This window comes from Herpailurus yagouaroundi, unplaced genomic scaffold, assembly GCF_014898765.1.
Source record: "Herpailurus yagouaroundi ecotype Mexico unplaced genomic scaffold, PumYag 199, whole genome shotgun sequence".
Lineage (NCBI taxonomy): Eukaryota > Metazoa > Chordata > Mammalia > Carnivora > Felidae > Herpailurus > Herpailurus yagouaroundi.
Window position 1 is genome coordinate 10,832,967 of NW_024412430.1, and position 16,831 is coordinate 10,849,797.

At 37.3% G+C, this 16,831-nt stretch overlaps 1 protein-coding gene across 3 annotated transcripts in view; it reads right to left on the reverse strand.

Annotated features, from left to right (window-relative positions):
* Positions 1-16,831, reverse strand: part of MAMDC2 (MAM domain containing 2) — a 398,140-nt gene that overhangs the window by 359,765 nt on the left and 21,544 nt on the right. The window lies entirely within an intron of this gene.

Consider the following 16,831-nt stretch of genomic DNA (forward strand, 5'->3'; position numbering starts at 1 on the left):
TTTCCTTCTGTTTGCAGGATCCTGGTCTCTAGTAGGATTACAGGATTATGTCCTTGGCTAGGCTTTACCTCTGTAATTTTTGTCTCCTGTGGATATATCATGACTTTTCTACTTAAGGCATTAAGTTGTTTGTATGTTGGTTTAGCAGTATGTTTCCAAAATTCTTCCCTTATTAATTTCCTCTGAAATTATACAATTCCATACTCCTAAAGCTTTCATAAAATAAAGTCAAATAGTTTGGGTCTCTCATCCCTTTGCCTGTCACTTGGGATCAAATTTCATTCTTGTCCTGAAGAACATCTGGCTCATATTTTACCTTTCTTTTGCTCTCATCCTCTCTGTGTCTGGATTGATTTTTCCTTTCTCAGAATAACCCCATCCCTTTGGGGTGTGTCCATTGTCCCGAACAAGACTATAGGACTTGAGTCTTTCTTCCTCAGAGCTCTCTTGTCACTCTAGAATCCAGAGAATAAAAAGGGTACCTGAATTTCTAAAAGATTTCAACATCAGCTTTTATTCCACAGTGAAAGGTTAAATGTATTGTTTTCCCTAAACTGATGATTTTAGAACAAGTGTGATTTTATATTCATATAAAATTCTAAGAACAAAAATACCAAGATCTCAATATCCTTTACAAAAGGATATTCAAAAATTCATTTCTGTCAAGAATTACAGTTTTAATATTAAAGGAAACTACCCTGAAATGTATTTTAAATGTAATTATATAGCTCATACTGTGTCATCTATTCTCATTTACCAGTGTCTATTCTATTTAGTTTAAAATGAACTAAATTTCTATTTCTGACTGAACCTTATTATTACTGAAAAATGCATCATATTTTCTCCCAGTGTACATATGCATGAGAAGAATATTTTGTGTAAAAATTAATTGCCTTTTTTTTCTTGGCACATTACAAGGAGGACTATTTTGGAAGTAAAAAATATTAATGATTACTCTGATTCACCAATTGGACGTTTCTTCAATACTGTGACACAAAATTTCCTTCCATTGTAGTCGGAATGTGAGATAAATGTGTGTTTTTTTTCCAGATGGGTCTAATTCCTTAGTTTGTATCTAAATTTATAAGTCATGGAATAAACAAGCCTAGAATCTGGCTCCCTGGGACAGTGAAGGTTATTGGGCACAGCACCTTGGCCAAAGGAGAAGTGTACTCCTGGCCTCTAAAATACTACTGAGGAGACTTATCTGACCTCTACATGAGCCTAGAGGAGAGAGCTCTCACCTCACAAAGGCAGCCTGTCCCAATTCTGTAGAAATATAATCATAAGTTCCATCTTATGTTGCACTAACATGAACCTTTTTGGTAGATGCACCTATTGGTCCTGCTTCTGGAAGATAAAAGATAAGCTTTATTTCTCTCTTGTGAAAGATCCTTTCAGATATCTGAAGACAGCTAACATGCCTTCTCTGTTCCCAGGTAAACAAAATAAACAAACCTACATATTTTTCATGTTTATGTTGGTTGAGGCTCTGGATGTGTATCACTTTGATCATGGTCTCCTTAAAAACTGCTTCTCAGAAAAGAGCACAATGTTTTACACTGACCAGTGCCAAGTACAGTGAGGGCTACTATTGTGTCCCATGCATTTGATCCTTTGCATTTATTAGCATAATCTAGGCATGGGAGAAAGGAAGTAAGGAAGGGTCCCAGACAGGGTGGAAGAGAGGTAAGAAGGGAGGAAGAAAGAGAAAACAGATGAATTGAAACAAGATTGGGGAGAAATAAATTCAAAATATATGTATTCCCTGAAGCTAAAACTAGGATCAGAACTATCATCTAGTGACTAAGCTTTCGACCTCTGGCAAGGCTGGAAAGCTCATATCAAACCTCCTGCATTAAGTCTGGGGTCTTTGAAGGGGCCAGCTGATGGGGACTGATGGGGACTATGAAAATACAAATCCTCTCCCAAGCAAATATCCTCAAATCACACTCTCAGGTTCCCCCAGACTAATTAAACAAATGTGAGCTCATCAGATGTTATTGGTAAACATAGAAGGAAATTAGCTAGGATGAGCAAAACCAACAAAGAACAGATTTAGATCCCCCACTACAATCGCCCCCCCCCACTTCAATAGGAGAGGTATTAGATGCAGCCTCTGAGATGATTCTGAACAGAAATTCCAAAGAAAAAAATCTTGGAATCATAAAACAACCTATTAAGGGATAGATCACTGTCAAAAATGGTCAGAGAAACTTTTAACATGATCATGGATGCATTGGTCAGCAGTTTCCCCTGTTCAGCATAGAAATCTGAAAGCCACAAAAATGTGGAAAACAAAATACAAATTTTGGTAAAATTAAGAGACTCCAAAATAGTTGTAAAGGCTGCTGAGCCTTTAAGATTCACGTGGCAGTAAGTGGAGAGAAGCCTATGAGCAATGTGGTAGGCAGAATCCTAAAATCCATAACCCCCACCAACATGCCCTGCCCTCATCTAAGGGAGTATGAATATGATGAATGCAATATTACACCTGTGATTATTTTACATGACACGACAAATGAGATTTTGCAGATGCAATTAAGAGTACTAGTCAGTTGATTTTGAGTTAATTGACAGGGAGATTATCTGGGTGGGCCTAATCTAATCACATGAGCCCTTTGAAAGCAGAGAGTTTTCTGTCTGATGGCAGAAGAGAAATCTCTTTCATCAGTTTTCTGTCTGATGGTGGATCTAAAACAGAAGGCGTCTACTATATCATACACCTGAAACTACTATAACATCGTATGTTAACTGGAATTAAAATAAAAATTTTAAAAGCCAAAAACAAAACAACAACAACAACAAACAAACCCAGAAGAGTTCGAGGTGCTGTTGCTAGCTTTGAAGATGGAGGGGCTGTGTGAAGGATGAGAGTGGCTTCAAGGAACTCTAAGAGTGGTGTGCCCCTGACAGCTAGTAGGAAAATGGAGACCCTAGGCATATAATTGTAGGGAGATGAACTCTTCCAATAATCAGAATGAGCTTGCAAATGATTTCTTCCATAGAGACTTCAGATAAGAGCCCAGCCCAGCTGACACCTTGATCTTAGCCTTGTGAGACCCTAATTACAGAACTCAGTGAAGCCTGCCCCACTTCTGGCCTATAGAACTATGAGCTAATGTTTTAAGCCGTTAAATTTGTGGTCATTTGTTATGAAAACTAAAGTTATAGAAAACTAAAATAAGTGACATTTCAGAAAGTACTTTTTTTAAAGTTTTTATTTAAATTCCAATTGACATACAGTGTAATATTAGTTTCAGGTGTAGAATTCAATACTTAACATACAATACCTAGTGCTCAACCCAAGTGCCCTCCTTAATCTCCATCATGTATTTTATCCATTCTTCTACCCAATTCCCTTCTGGTAACCATCAGCTTGTCCCCTATAGTTAAGACTCTGTATCTTGGTTTTCCTCTCTCTCCCTATGTTCATTTGTTTTGTTTCAGATAATTCATATGAGTGAAATCATATGATATTTGTTTTTCTCTCACTGACTTATTTAGCTTAGCGTAATACTCATTAGCTCCATCCACATTGTTGCAAATGGCAAGATTTCATTCTTTTTTATGGCCAATATTCCAGTGTGTGTGTGTGTGTGTGTGTGTGTGTGTGTGTGTGTGTAACAGTGGAATATATATATGTGTATATATATATATACACATATATATATTCCACTTATATATACATAAGAAATATATATATATATACTTCATCAATTCATCAGTGGATGGACATTTGGGCTGTTTCCATAATTTGGCTACTGTTGGTAATGCTACTATAAACATCAGGGTGCATGTATCCCTTCAAATTAGTATTTTTAGGGGCGCCTGGGTGGCGCAGTCGGTTAAGCGTCCGACTTCAGCCAGGTCACGATCTCGCGGTCCGTGAGTTCGAGCCCCGCGTCGGGCTCTGGGCTGATGGCTCAGAGCCTGGAGCCTGTTTCCGATTCTGTGTCTCCCTCTCTCTCTGCCCCTCCCCCGTTCATGCTCTCTCTCTGTCCCAAAAATAAATAAAAAAACGTTGAAAAAAAATTAAATTAGTATTTTTGTATCCTTTGGGTAAATACCTAGTAGTGAAATTGTTTCATTGTAGGTTAGTTCTACTTTTAACTTTTTGAGGAACTTCCATACTATTTTCCAGAGTGGCTGGACCAGTTTGCATTCCCACCAACAGTGTAAGAGGGTTCCCTTTTCTCCGCATCCTCGCCAACACGTGTTGTCATCTGTGTTGTTACTTTTGACTATTCTGACAGGTGTGAGGTGTTATATCATTGTAGTTTTTATTTCTTTCTCTGATGAGTGATGTTGAACATCTTTTCATGACTGTTGTCCATCTGTATTTCTTCTTTGGAAAAACATCTATTCATGTCTTCTGCCCATTAAAACAAATTTTTTTTTAACATTTATTCATTTTTGAGAGACAGAGCATGAGTAGGGGAGGGGCAAAGAGAGAGGGAGACACAGAATCCAAATCCGGCTCTAGGCTCTGAGCTGTCAGCACAGAGCCTGACATGGGGCTCAAACTCACGGACTGTGAGATCATGACCTGAGCTGAAGTCAGACACTTAACATACTGAGCCACCCGGGTGCCCCCCCCCCCATGTCTTCTGCCCATTTTTTAACTGGATTATTTGTTTTTTGGGTGTTGAGTTTGATAAGTTCTTTATATATTTTCGATACTAACCCTTCATCAGATATGTCATTTGCAAATATCTTCTCCAATTGCATAGGCTGTCTTTTAGTTTTGTTGATTGATTCCTTTGCTGCATAGAAGCTTCTTATTTTGATGAAGTCCCAATAGTTTATTTTTGCCTTTATTTCCCTTGCCTCAGGAAACATATTTAGAAAAATGATGCGGTAGCCAATGCCACAGAAATTACTGCCTGTGCTCTTTTCTAGCATTTTTATGGTTTCAGGTCTCATACGCCATACACAAAAATAAACTCAAAATGGAGTAAAGACCTGGAGTAAAGACCTAAAGGTCTCTTTACTCCATTTTGAGTTTATTTTTGTGTATGGCGTAAGAAAGTAATGTTACAAAAGCAACATTCTTTTGCATGTTGCTGTCCAGTTTTCCCAGCAACATTTGTTGAAGAGACTGTCTTTTCCCCATTGCCTATTCTTTCCTCCTTTGTTGGAGATTAGTTGACCATATAGTTGTGGGTTCGTTTCTGGGTCTTCCATTCTGTTCTGTTGATCAATGTGTCTATCTTTGTGCCAGAATCAGAATCTTGATTGCTACAGCTTTGTAATAGAACTTGAAATCTGGAATTGCGATGCCTCCAGCTTTGCTTTTCTTTTTCAAGATTGCTCTGGCTATTTGGGGTCTTTTGTGGTTCCATAGGAATTTTAGAATTGTGTGTTCTAGTTCTATGAAAAAATGCTGTTGGTATTTTGATAGAAATTGCATTAAATGTATAGATTGCTTTGGGAAATATAGACATTTTAAAAATATATGTTCTTCTGATCCATGAGCATGGAATGTCTTTCCATTTCTTTGTGTCATCTTCAATCTCTTTCATCAGTGTTTCAGTTTTCAGAGTACAGATCTTTAACCTCTTTGGTTAGGTTTATTCCTATGTATCTTAAGGTTTTTGGTGCAATTATAAATGGGATTGATTCCTTGATTTCTCTTTCTCCTGCTTCATTATTAGTGTATAGAAATGCAACAGATTTCTGCACATTGATTTTATATCCTGTGACTTTACTGAATTCGTGTGTCAGTTCTAGCAAATTTTTTTGATGGAGTCTTTCGGGTTTTGTATATAAAGTGTATACAGTATCATGTTATCTGCAAATAATGGAAGTTTGACTTCTTCCTTGCTGATTTGGATGCCTTTTATTTCTTTGTGTTGTCTGATTGCTGAGGCTAGGGCATCCAGTACTATATTAAATAAGTGATGAGAGTGGACACTCTGTCTTGTTCCAGACCTTAGGGGAATGGCTCTCAGTTTTACCCCATTGAGGATGATATACGGGTGTTGTTTTTTTTTTATGGCCTTCATTATGTTGAGGTATGTTCCCTCTAACCCTACTTTGTTGAGGGCTTTTATCATGAATGGATGTTGTACTTTGTCAAATACTTTTTTCTGCATCTATTGAAAGAGTCATATGATTCTTATCCTTTCTTTCATAATGTGGTATATCACATTGATTGATTTGTGAATATTGAACCACTCTTGCAGCCTAGGAATAAATCCCACTTGATCGTGGCGAATGATTCTTATAATGTAGTGTTGGTTTGCTAGTATTTTATTGAGAATTCTTGCATTCTGTGTTCATCAGGGATATTGGCCTGTAGTTCTTTTTTCAGTGGAGTCTTTATTTAGTTTTGGTATGGGGACAGTACTGGCCTCATAGAATGAATTTGGAAGTCTTCCTTCCATTTCTATTTTTTAAAAATAGTTTCAGAAAGACAGGTTTTAACTCTTCTTCAAATGTTTGGTGGAATTCATCTGTGAAGCCATCTGGCCCTGAACTTTGGTTTGTTGGGAGATTTTCAATCACCGATTCAATCTCTTTGCTGGTTATCGGTCTGTTCAAGTTTTCTATTTCTTCTTGTTTGAGTTTCGGTAGTTTATGTCTCTAGGAATGTATCCATTTCTTCCAGGTTGTCCAATTTGTTGACGTATAGTTTTTCATAATATTGTCTTATAATTTTACTTTTGTGGTGTTGATTGTTATTTCTTCTCTCTCATAAGTGATTTTATTTATTTGGGTCCTTTCTCTTTTCTTTTATCAAAAAGTCTGGCTAGGAGTCTATCAATTTTATGAGTTTTTTCAAAGAACCAGCTTCTGGTTTCATTGATCTGTTCTATTGTTCTTTTAGTTTTTATATCATTTATTTCTGCTCTAACCTTTACTCTTTCCCTTCTTCGGCTGACTTTAGGCTTCTTTTGTGGTTTCTTTTCTAGGCTCCTTTAGATGTAAGGCTAGGTTGTTCTTTTGAGATTTTTTTCTTGCTTCTTGAGGTAGACCAGCATTGTTATACACTTCCCTCTTATGACTGCTTTTGCTGCAACCCAAAGGTTTTGGACAGTTTTGATTTCATTTTCATTCATTTTCATGTATTTTTAAATTTCTTCTTTGATTTCCTGGTTGACCCATTCATTGTTCAGTAGCATGTTGTTTAACATCCATGTATTTGTGGTCTTTCCAAATTTTTCTTGTGGTTGACTTCAAGTATCATAGAGTTGTAGTAATAAAATATGCATAGTATGATCTCAGTCTTTTTGTACTTGTTGAGGCCTGATTTGTGACCTAGTATGTAATCTACTGTGGAGAATGTCCCATGTGACTTGAACATAATGTGTACTCTGCTGAAGATGGAATGTTCTGACAATATATGTTAAGTTCATCTGGTCCAGTGTGTCATTCAAAGCCATTGTTTCCTTGTTGATTTTGCACTTAGATGATCTGTCCATTGATATAAGTGGGGTGTTAAAGTCCTCTGCTTATTATCAATGAGTTCCTCTATGTTTGTTATTGTTTTACATATTTGCGTGCTCTCATGTTGGGTGCATAAATATCTACAATTGTTAGATCTTCTTGTTGGATAGTCCCCTTTATTACTGGCCTTCTTGATTTCTTGTCACAGTCTTCGGTTTAAAATCTAGTTTGTCTGATATTAAGATTGCTACTCCGGCTTTCCTTTGATGCATGATAAATGTTTCTTCATTCCCTCACTGAATCTTCAGGTGTCATTAGGTCTAAAATGAGTCTTTTGTAGGCAATATGTAGATGGTTCTTGTTTTGTTGTTGTTGTTTTATTTTTTTTTATTTTTTAACTCATTCTGACACCTTATATCTTTTGATTAGACCAGTCTATTTACATTCAGAGTAATTATTGATAGATATGTATTTAGTGCCATTGTATTACTTGTTTTGTTGTTATTTCTGGAGATTTTCTCTTTTCCTTTCTCATCTTTATCAATTTTGGTCTTTACTTTCTGTTGAAAGAGTCCCCTTTAATATTTCTTGCAGGGCTGGTTTAGTGGTCATGAACTCCTTTAGTCTTTTGTCTGTGAAACTCTTTATCTTTCCTTCTATCGGAAAGTTAACTATTTAAAAAAAAATCCCTAGAGATGATGAATGAGATCTGCAGGTACAAAAAAATGTCTCTAGTGAGCAGCACATGGGTTGGGAAGAAAGTGAGGTGAATGCTATCAGATTACCCCCTTATGAATGACATAAGAAGTGAGCAGAAAAGAGGTTCCTCGTTTATAATGAGCCTAGTTCTTCTAATCTTTGCTAATAGGACATTTTGATTGCTCTTTTCTCCAATGTAAAGCTATGTCCTTTGTTTCATTTTAATTCTTTTGACTTTGAGTTACACTTGTTTGATATTAATACTGCAACATATACTCTTAGGTTATTTGTGTTTTCCTGGTATATCTTGGCTTATCTTTTTATTCTTAAGTCATATAGCATTATTTAGGAGGGAGTTCACTAATAGATAGAATATAGTCGATCTTTGCTTTTCAAAAAGGAAGTTTAAACATAACTTAGTTTTTGTCAAGTTACATTATCTTTTTCTTTCTTTTCAATGTTTTCTTTTTATCTGTTTTTATCTCTGTCTTTTCTTTTTATCTGTTTTTATCTCTGTCTATGGACCATGCTTTATTTACTATTATCTCCATTGACTTCAAAAGTATTTATTCAATTTTTTTCCCATAGGTGCCCGAAAGTATATATTGTATTTTTAATTTTACTAGTGGTTCTTATGAAGCTTTTTCAACATATTCTTTAACTTGTGCTTCCCTGTTTTTCAAGATCAGGAATGGAATGTCACCTTTTGACATCATGTGAGATGACAATGTTGAGAACAAGGTATGCCATGAACACTTATTTAATTAGACTGAGTTGAAATTAGTTCTCATTTTTCAATCTTATTTGAAATTACTTGAAACATGAGACTCACACAATGGCTCAGGCAGCTGGAGGCAGGGGAGAAATTTAAACAATACCACCTCTGGTAAAGCAAAAATGTTTCTAAATGAATGGTAACAGAGCACTGCCAGAGTTTTGTTATTATCACTTAGTTATTATTACTTAATACTCATTGTTGGGAGCCACCGAAGTGCTACATTTTGAAATGTATGTATAAAAATCAGTTCACTCATTGACAGTCAATCTCTCTGCCTGCTCAGATGAAACCCAGTGAGGAATGACTGGTTCGTTTACTTTTCAGTGTCTTTTGCTTCCTTATCTAAACTCCCATGTGTAGCAGTACCTCCACAACTCCCAGAAAGAGTCTCTGAATGCCTGCGTGTGGCATCCTGTCCAAGGGCAATTTAATTGTCAGGATATATCATCATCAAGTCCTTTAGCAAGTTGCCACTTACCACTATAGCTCCATGAATAGCTTTATCAGGATGACACAGTCTTAATCACTTAAACCCAAGAGAGAATAATAGTAGAGAGCTGTTTCAAAGGTTCACACAGTGGTTGCATTAAGGGGTGTGGATAAAACATGATGACTATGAAGGTATTTTGTGAGAAAAATCAGTCATCATTTTAATTTGCCTTCCATTTCCTGCCCATATTATTTTTCCAACTGCAGGATAACCTTTATAGCTGATCCAAGGATTTGTTAGCGTGACTCCCAGAGGCTTCTGGGAAAGTGATCTCTCTCCTGGCTCTGCGGTACTAAGTTTAAGAATATACTTGGATCATTGGGTACCTGGGTGGCTCATTTGGTTAAGCGTCCAACTCAGGTCAAGATCTCATGACTTGTGAGTTCGAGCCCCACATAGGGCTCTGTGCTGACAGCTCATTGCCTAGAGCCTGCTTTGGATTCTGTGTCTCCCTGTCTCTCTGCCCCTCCCCCACTTGAGCGCACTCTGTCTCTCTCAAAGATACATAAACATTAAAAAAAAAGAGTATACTTGGATCAGGAAGCAGCAGGTTGCATGTACAAATATGGTGAATAGGGACAATTCATGCTTAAGTTTACTGTATTGTGGTGTACTGACTCCTATGATTATATTCGGTGTTATATACATGAACAATGACCAGACCATATACAAAAACAGAACTCTGACCTACAACCTGCAACAACCTGCCTATCAAATCAACCAGCCCAGGAAGTCAGCCTGCTATAAGTTACACCTGTGTAAAGTCACACAGCTATCTCTCTCTAGTGATGGCCCAGGAAGCCAGACAATAACCCCAGTAACAATTGTCCCCAAATGACAATTTGATTAATAATGGACAATTCTCCTTGTATTTGTCCCCAACCTGCTTACAGCTTCTTCATGCCCACAGCTTCCAATCAGGGCATACTTGAAGCCTTTCCCACCCGGACTCTTCTGCCTGCCTTTGAGTATCTGCCAAAATGCAAGTGACATGGCTGGCTCCCTTGCTGTAGCAAGCTCCGAATAAATAGCCTTTGCTTCTTCTCATTTGGTTGGTCTTTGTTGAGTTCCAGTACAAAGCTGAGCTTAATGAGGTGCTTCTGGTGTCAAAGAAGTGGTTCCCAGCACATCCCCAGGCTACTCTGCTTAGAGAACTGATCCAGTGTTACGCATTTAAGTTTAGATGTAAAGAGAAAGACTATTAACTCCCCCAGAAGGACTGATAAGATTCTCCCTTGGGTCTTATCATCTGTAACTATGTACGCAGTGGTGAGGATTTCAGAAGCTAGAATCTCCATCTGGCCTGAATAATATTGCTGACCTCTGTGATGTCTATCATGACTGTGCTGACTTCCTTGCATACCCTTTAGAGAATTAAACCCTACTTGATGTGCCCAAAGAGCATGTGGGTGGTCTGTCAGTCTGAACTTACAATGACTCTGTCAATACAATGGTCATGCACACCCCACATCTCAGACTGGGTAGGTAACTGTTATATATTTTGGAATTGAATATAAAGATTTTTGTTTTCTGTCCCAGGCTAGAATTTATAAATAAATGACTGCTTGTGGTAGTATTTCTTAACCTGGTACCATTTAGAAGTGAAAGGGCAATATAGGCAGAGAGAGCAGCATAAAAAAGGCGAGAAGGCGGGGACATATAGAGTAATGCTGTGCATCTCATGGGACTCCAAAATACGCCATATGGTTTGTCTCTACCTTCCAATGTGCACTTGCAGCTTCTACAAGCAGAGGGATTAGTGGAAGGAAAAACTGAAGCCAACACCTTTGCCCTGAGGGAAGCCTTTTAAGACCATTAAGTTCTGAGTTCTCTTGAACTAAGGGAAAAAGCAAATCGACACAGGCTCCTCCGGGCTTCCAAGACATTTCCATCTGAATGCTGTTCTCCTTCATTCCCACTGCACACGGACCACAGTCACGTTTGACTCTAAGTGGAACCTTAACACAGTCCAGATGTCCAATTTCAATCATTTGAGACCTAAATATGTCAACAAATATTTCAGAGGGTACATTAGATAAAACAGTTATTTGCTAAATATGAATGTCTAATTCTCTCTTTGCATTGCCAATTCCCTTTTTGGTATTAATCATGGTTGCTAATATTCACATCATCATCTATAATAGAGCTCCCAATCTGTCAATTTGTGATTCACCATTCAAGTATCAGTGATTCTTTTTTTAACCTTAAGATTTTCCTATCTTATATGTATATTGTAGAAAATAAGAAAGAAAAAGAAATAAGGAAGGAAGAAAAAAGAAAGGAGGAAAGAAGGGAGGTCACTTAATACCAACACCACTGTTATTTTGATATAAAAATTTCCAGTCTTGTTGATGTTACATAATCACAACATATATACCATTTCATAACTACTCAATAATATGTTAACACTTTTCTACATAATTAAACACTCTACAATGTAAAAGTTAATGACAGGAAAACATTTTTAGGTTTTGAGTAGTCCACACAATGTCTCCTACTGTTAATAATTCATTGTTTTATATTTTACATTATTATAAGGAACACTGCTATTAATATCCTATTACTAAACATAGAAATCAATTTTATGGATCAAAAAGCTAAGCACAGCTTTACAACTTTTTTTCTATGTTTATTTTTTAGAGAGAGAGAGGCAGAGCCACGAGTGGGGGAGGGGAAGAGAGAGAGGGAGACACGGAATCCAAAGCAGGTTCCAGGCTCTGAGCTTGGGGCGGAGCTCACAAACTGTGACATCATGACTTGAGCTGAAGTCGGACGCTTAACCAACTAAGCCACCCAGGTGCCCCAATATGACTCTTGATCTCTGAATCAAAAAGCCCTCCAGAAAGGTTGTAAGAATTTATACTCCCTCTAGCAGTGCATGAATGCATTCATTTTCCCATATCGCCTTTGTATGAATATCATATTTAAGGAGGTCATTTTTCCTCTCTTTGCCCTTTCTTCCCTTTCTTCCTCTTGCCAACTGTTAATGCAACACTATACCAAGGTTTTGCTAAAAGAAAGGTTTATTTGTCTTGTCCACATTTCACCACAATGCATCCCAAGAACTGTGATAGATAGAATCTGAAGAATGTGATCCAGCCCTTCCAGGATAGATCAGGCACCTGTCGGGGGAGGGGGGGAGAAGAGTAACAGAAGAAAGCCTGGGGGCTGGAGTGGAGGTGAAAAGAACAGTGAGAAAAATGAAAATTGATCCTTGTGTGTTCATCTAGGAAAGACTCCAAGCAGAGTTGTAGGTGACTAAATGAGAAAAGTAAATCTATGTTTTGCACCATCCTCTGGATACACTGTCCAGCCTGGACTGTATCCCTGAACTTCAGACTTACGTAATTAATGACCTATTTTGAGATTTACACTTGTTTTGCTATTTCTCTCATAATCACTACCATCAACATACACTCCATTAGGAAAACCTATTCATCCTGCCTGCAAAATATACCTTGATTTGGTCCCCTTTTCTCAAATGATGACGGATTCTTAATTGTTTTCCGTGTTCCTATCATCTATTCGGTACACAGTAGCCAGGGAATGAAGAGTCACATTGTGTCATCTTCCAAATTAAAATAATTTAATGGCTTCCTATGACTCTTAGAATAAAATCACAACTCCTTATGTGGCCTACAAGCCTTTACTCATGAGTGGGATCCTGTCTACCTCTCCACACTACGAAACACTAATTCTCACCAATTCCCATCATTCTGCACCAACCACACTGACATGGTTTCTGCTTCTAAAGCACACTGAATTCTTTCTCACATTGGAACTATTGTTTTTGGTGTCCCACCCCCTGATTACTCTTTTTTTTTTTTTTTTTGCATGAGCAGTACTTCTCATCCATCATGCCCCTCTTCAGAAAGAGCCTCCTTGACTACCCTACTAATGTTGGCTTCAACCACCAACCCATTTACTTTCCATCACACAATCCTACTTTTCCCCTTTGTTAGGAAACCCAAACAACTTTGTCTCCTTGGTCATTGTCTTCTCTAGAATGTAATCTTTATGAGTCCAATGACTTATTTTGCACTGACCTACTGTATCTCTAGCAACCTAGTAGAATGCCTAGCACATTGTTGACACTCAAAAAATGTTTCAGAAACATTTTTTGGAAGTAAATTAATGGGAGGTATATGCATAGTCAAATAAAATCATATTTTCTTCGTGGTAAAAGACTTTTCTCATGTGCACATACAATCATAAGTATAACCAAGGAGTTATTTGATTTTTAAATATTTTTAAATTTGATGAAAAGAAGCATGGCATTGTTGAATAGTCTAAAAACTATTTAATCATTGTGTCACTGGATAAAGTTTTTGCAAGTTTTCATTATTATAAGCCATATTACCATATATAAACTTGAGGCCAATATATAATTATTAAAATTTCTTACTAAAGTAGCTTTGCTTGGTCAAAATCTTTCTATATTTTCATCAAATTTCCCTCTAAAAATATTAAACTAATTGATTTCCATCAGCAGTGAACTAAAGTTATATTCTTTTCATTTTTTAATGTTTATTTATTTTGAGAGAGACAGAGACAGAGTGTGAGCAGGGGATGGGCAGAGAGAGGGAGACAAGAATACAAAGCAGGCTCCAGGCTCCCAGCTGTCAGCACAGAACCCAACTCAGGGTTGGAACTCACAAACCGCGAGATCATGACCTGAGCCCAAGTTGGCCACTTAACTGACTGAGCCACCCAGTGAACTAAAGTTCTTATATGCATATGGTGTATCAGCCTGCATTCAGCCAAAAAGAACAGAGAGCCAAATGGAAACTAGTTAGATTGGGAACGTATCTCATTTAACAAAGGATCGATGGTAGAGCAGTTTTCAGGATCACTTGATTAAATGGCTTAATAATGTCATTCTTCTACTTTGCCCTCAGGTTGATTCCCCTCAGGATTACAAAACAACTGAAGCAGTTCTAGGTTAAACATCCCAGCAAGACCATAACCACATGTAAAAATGGATTATATCTCCTGGTGTCTCCTTCCTAGAATGAGGAGCTCTTTCCCAGAAGACCAAGAGTAGCCTTACTTCAGTTCTCATTGGGTAGAAACTGGTGACATACCCTCTCCTGAATAAGTCACTGATAAGGAGAATGGAACTACCAGGAAGAGTAATAGTAATAGCTAAGTCTTAAACCAGTCTGGATTTTATCCTAGAGTAAACATGACGATTCTACCAGTAAGGAAGAAGTTGAGGTGGGGTGGATCTTGGCAGGCAATCAATAAATAGTATCTGGTAATACTGAATATTCAGATTTTTAAAATCTTTGACAATTTGTTTGACAAAGAGCTATTACTTAACATTGCATTTATTTGACTACGTTAGTTCACATTAACATTTTCTCCTCTGTTCTACTCTTTATCTTTGTTAACTCCTTTGGGAGGTTTCAACCCTTCTTGGTGGCAGCAAAAAATAAATAAAAAAAGAAGAAAAAGGGAGGCTGACAGACTGACATCATTACTAGAATCTCAAATTAGTTGACAAGACCCATTTCTTCAGGAGAATTCCCTCCATAATTTCCAAGTCCATATGGTTCATCCAAGCACACTGACTACTCAGTAGAACAGGGAAGACAATACAAATCCACAAAACATTCATTATTTGCACTAACCACATCAACATCAACAGGAGAATCAATAGGGCTGCAAGAAGAATTTTCAAGATTTTTAAATTTTACTGACAACCCAAGACCACCCCCTTGTAATTTCATATTAAAATCTGTGTTCCACACTTTTCCCAAACCTGTACCCAGACCTTCCTTTAAGGTGGAACAAGTTGGATTACACATAGCTTACCTCCATGTACTCTTTGACTTGTTTTCTTACGGGTTTTCTATTATAATATCACTAACTTAAGGAATAACTGATGCCACTGAGTGTGGAACTCACACAGTTTATTCTTTTTTTTTTTTTTTTTTTTGAGAGAGCATGAGTGGGGAAGGACAGAGGCAGAGGGAGTGAGAGAGAATCTTAAGCAGGCTCCATGCTCTGCCCAGTGCCCAATGGGGGGCTTGATCCCACAACCTGGGATCATGACCTGAGCTGAAACCAAGATTCAGATGCTCAATCAACTGAGCCAAGCAGGCACCCCCACACAGTTTATTCTAGTTGGACCATCAGCTCCATTAATTGGAACTCCAACAAGAAACAGTCAGTCTGCAATCTCTCCTCCTTATCTTCACTAGTTTTATTCCAATATTTCAATTTTAATTATGAATTAAATACATTTTAATTGCAATAACTAAATCATGCTTTTCCTTCTTTGAAAAAATATTTCTCTTTGAACAATAACACCTAATATGTTCATTGGACAGCTATTGGATTGTTCAACATTTGCTTATTGATATATGGGCTATTTATGTATTAAGAATATTGATTATATATCACACAGATTACCAAGTATCTTTTTTTATTTTTCAAACTTGATTAATGTGATATATATATGTATTTATATAATCCATCAGTCTTATGTCTTTATATTTTCTGCTTTGGGTGACACATTTACAAAGACTTCCCAATCCGAGATCAGGTATGTGCACTCATTCTTTTCAAGGATCAAAGCCTTCTGATTTTATAGTAAATGTCAGACTTCATTTATGTGTATAATTATGTATTTAGCTAATGAAAACCTTTCAAATACCAACAAGAAAATTATTTGGGGGCAGTGCATTACAGTTGACATGATAAATGAGGTCTCTCATGCAGGACATAGTCCTCCTGGTGGCGTTCTTCTCTTTCACATTTATCTCCTCTCCCTGGATAACACCATCCTCCCTCACAGGTACTACATCCATACCAATAACCACCACATCCAGATTCCAGACCAACATGTAAAGGAAGTCTCTCAGCCCATTCAAAGTAGGAGAAAATCAGAGTCAGGAGGAAAGAATTGAGACCCAGGGCAAAAGCTCTGATGGAGGAAGGTGAATGTTGTCTATGTTGTGCTGACTTTATCGTTCAGAAGCCAGGGATCAGCTCTGGCTCATTCATCTTCTGTTTGCTCTGGCCAAGGTCAAAGTGATTCCAGCTATAATCTGCCATGGCAAGAAACACGGATACTATTTAGAACCAGAAATAAAGAACTGTGGGGGACACTGAGCAAGGAAAATATGGATGGCTTTTTCTCAAAATTTGCATTTTCAGGGAAATCAGGAACCAAGGCTCTCGTAACAGTAAAGAGTATACACCCACTTAACTGTCACAATTATAATTCATGGACTGAAAGGAAGGGAAAGGGGTTCAAGAATCACTTCCCTCTGAGCATGTCTTAAATACCCACTTTTTACATAAAGAGATTGGTACACTGCTGCTATTTAAATAAAAACTATACTCTAATAGAAATCAAAACCTGAAAATCAAAACTAGATCAGTTGGACTTAATTTTCCAGAGATAAACTAATGAAATTCTTAAAATATTCTTATACATTACTCTGAGGGTTTTCTTAGAAAAT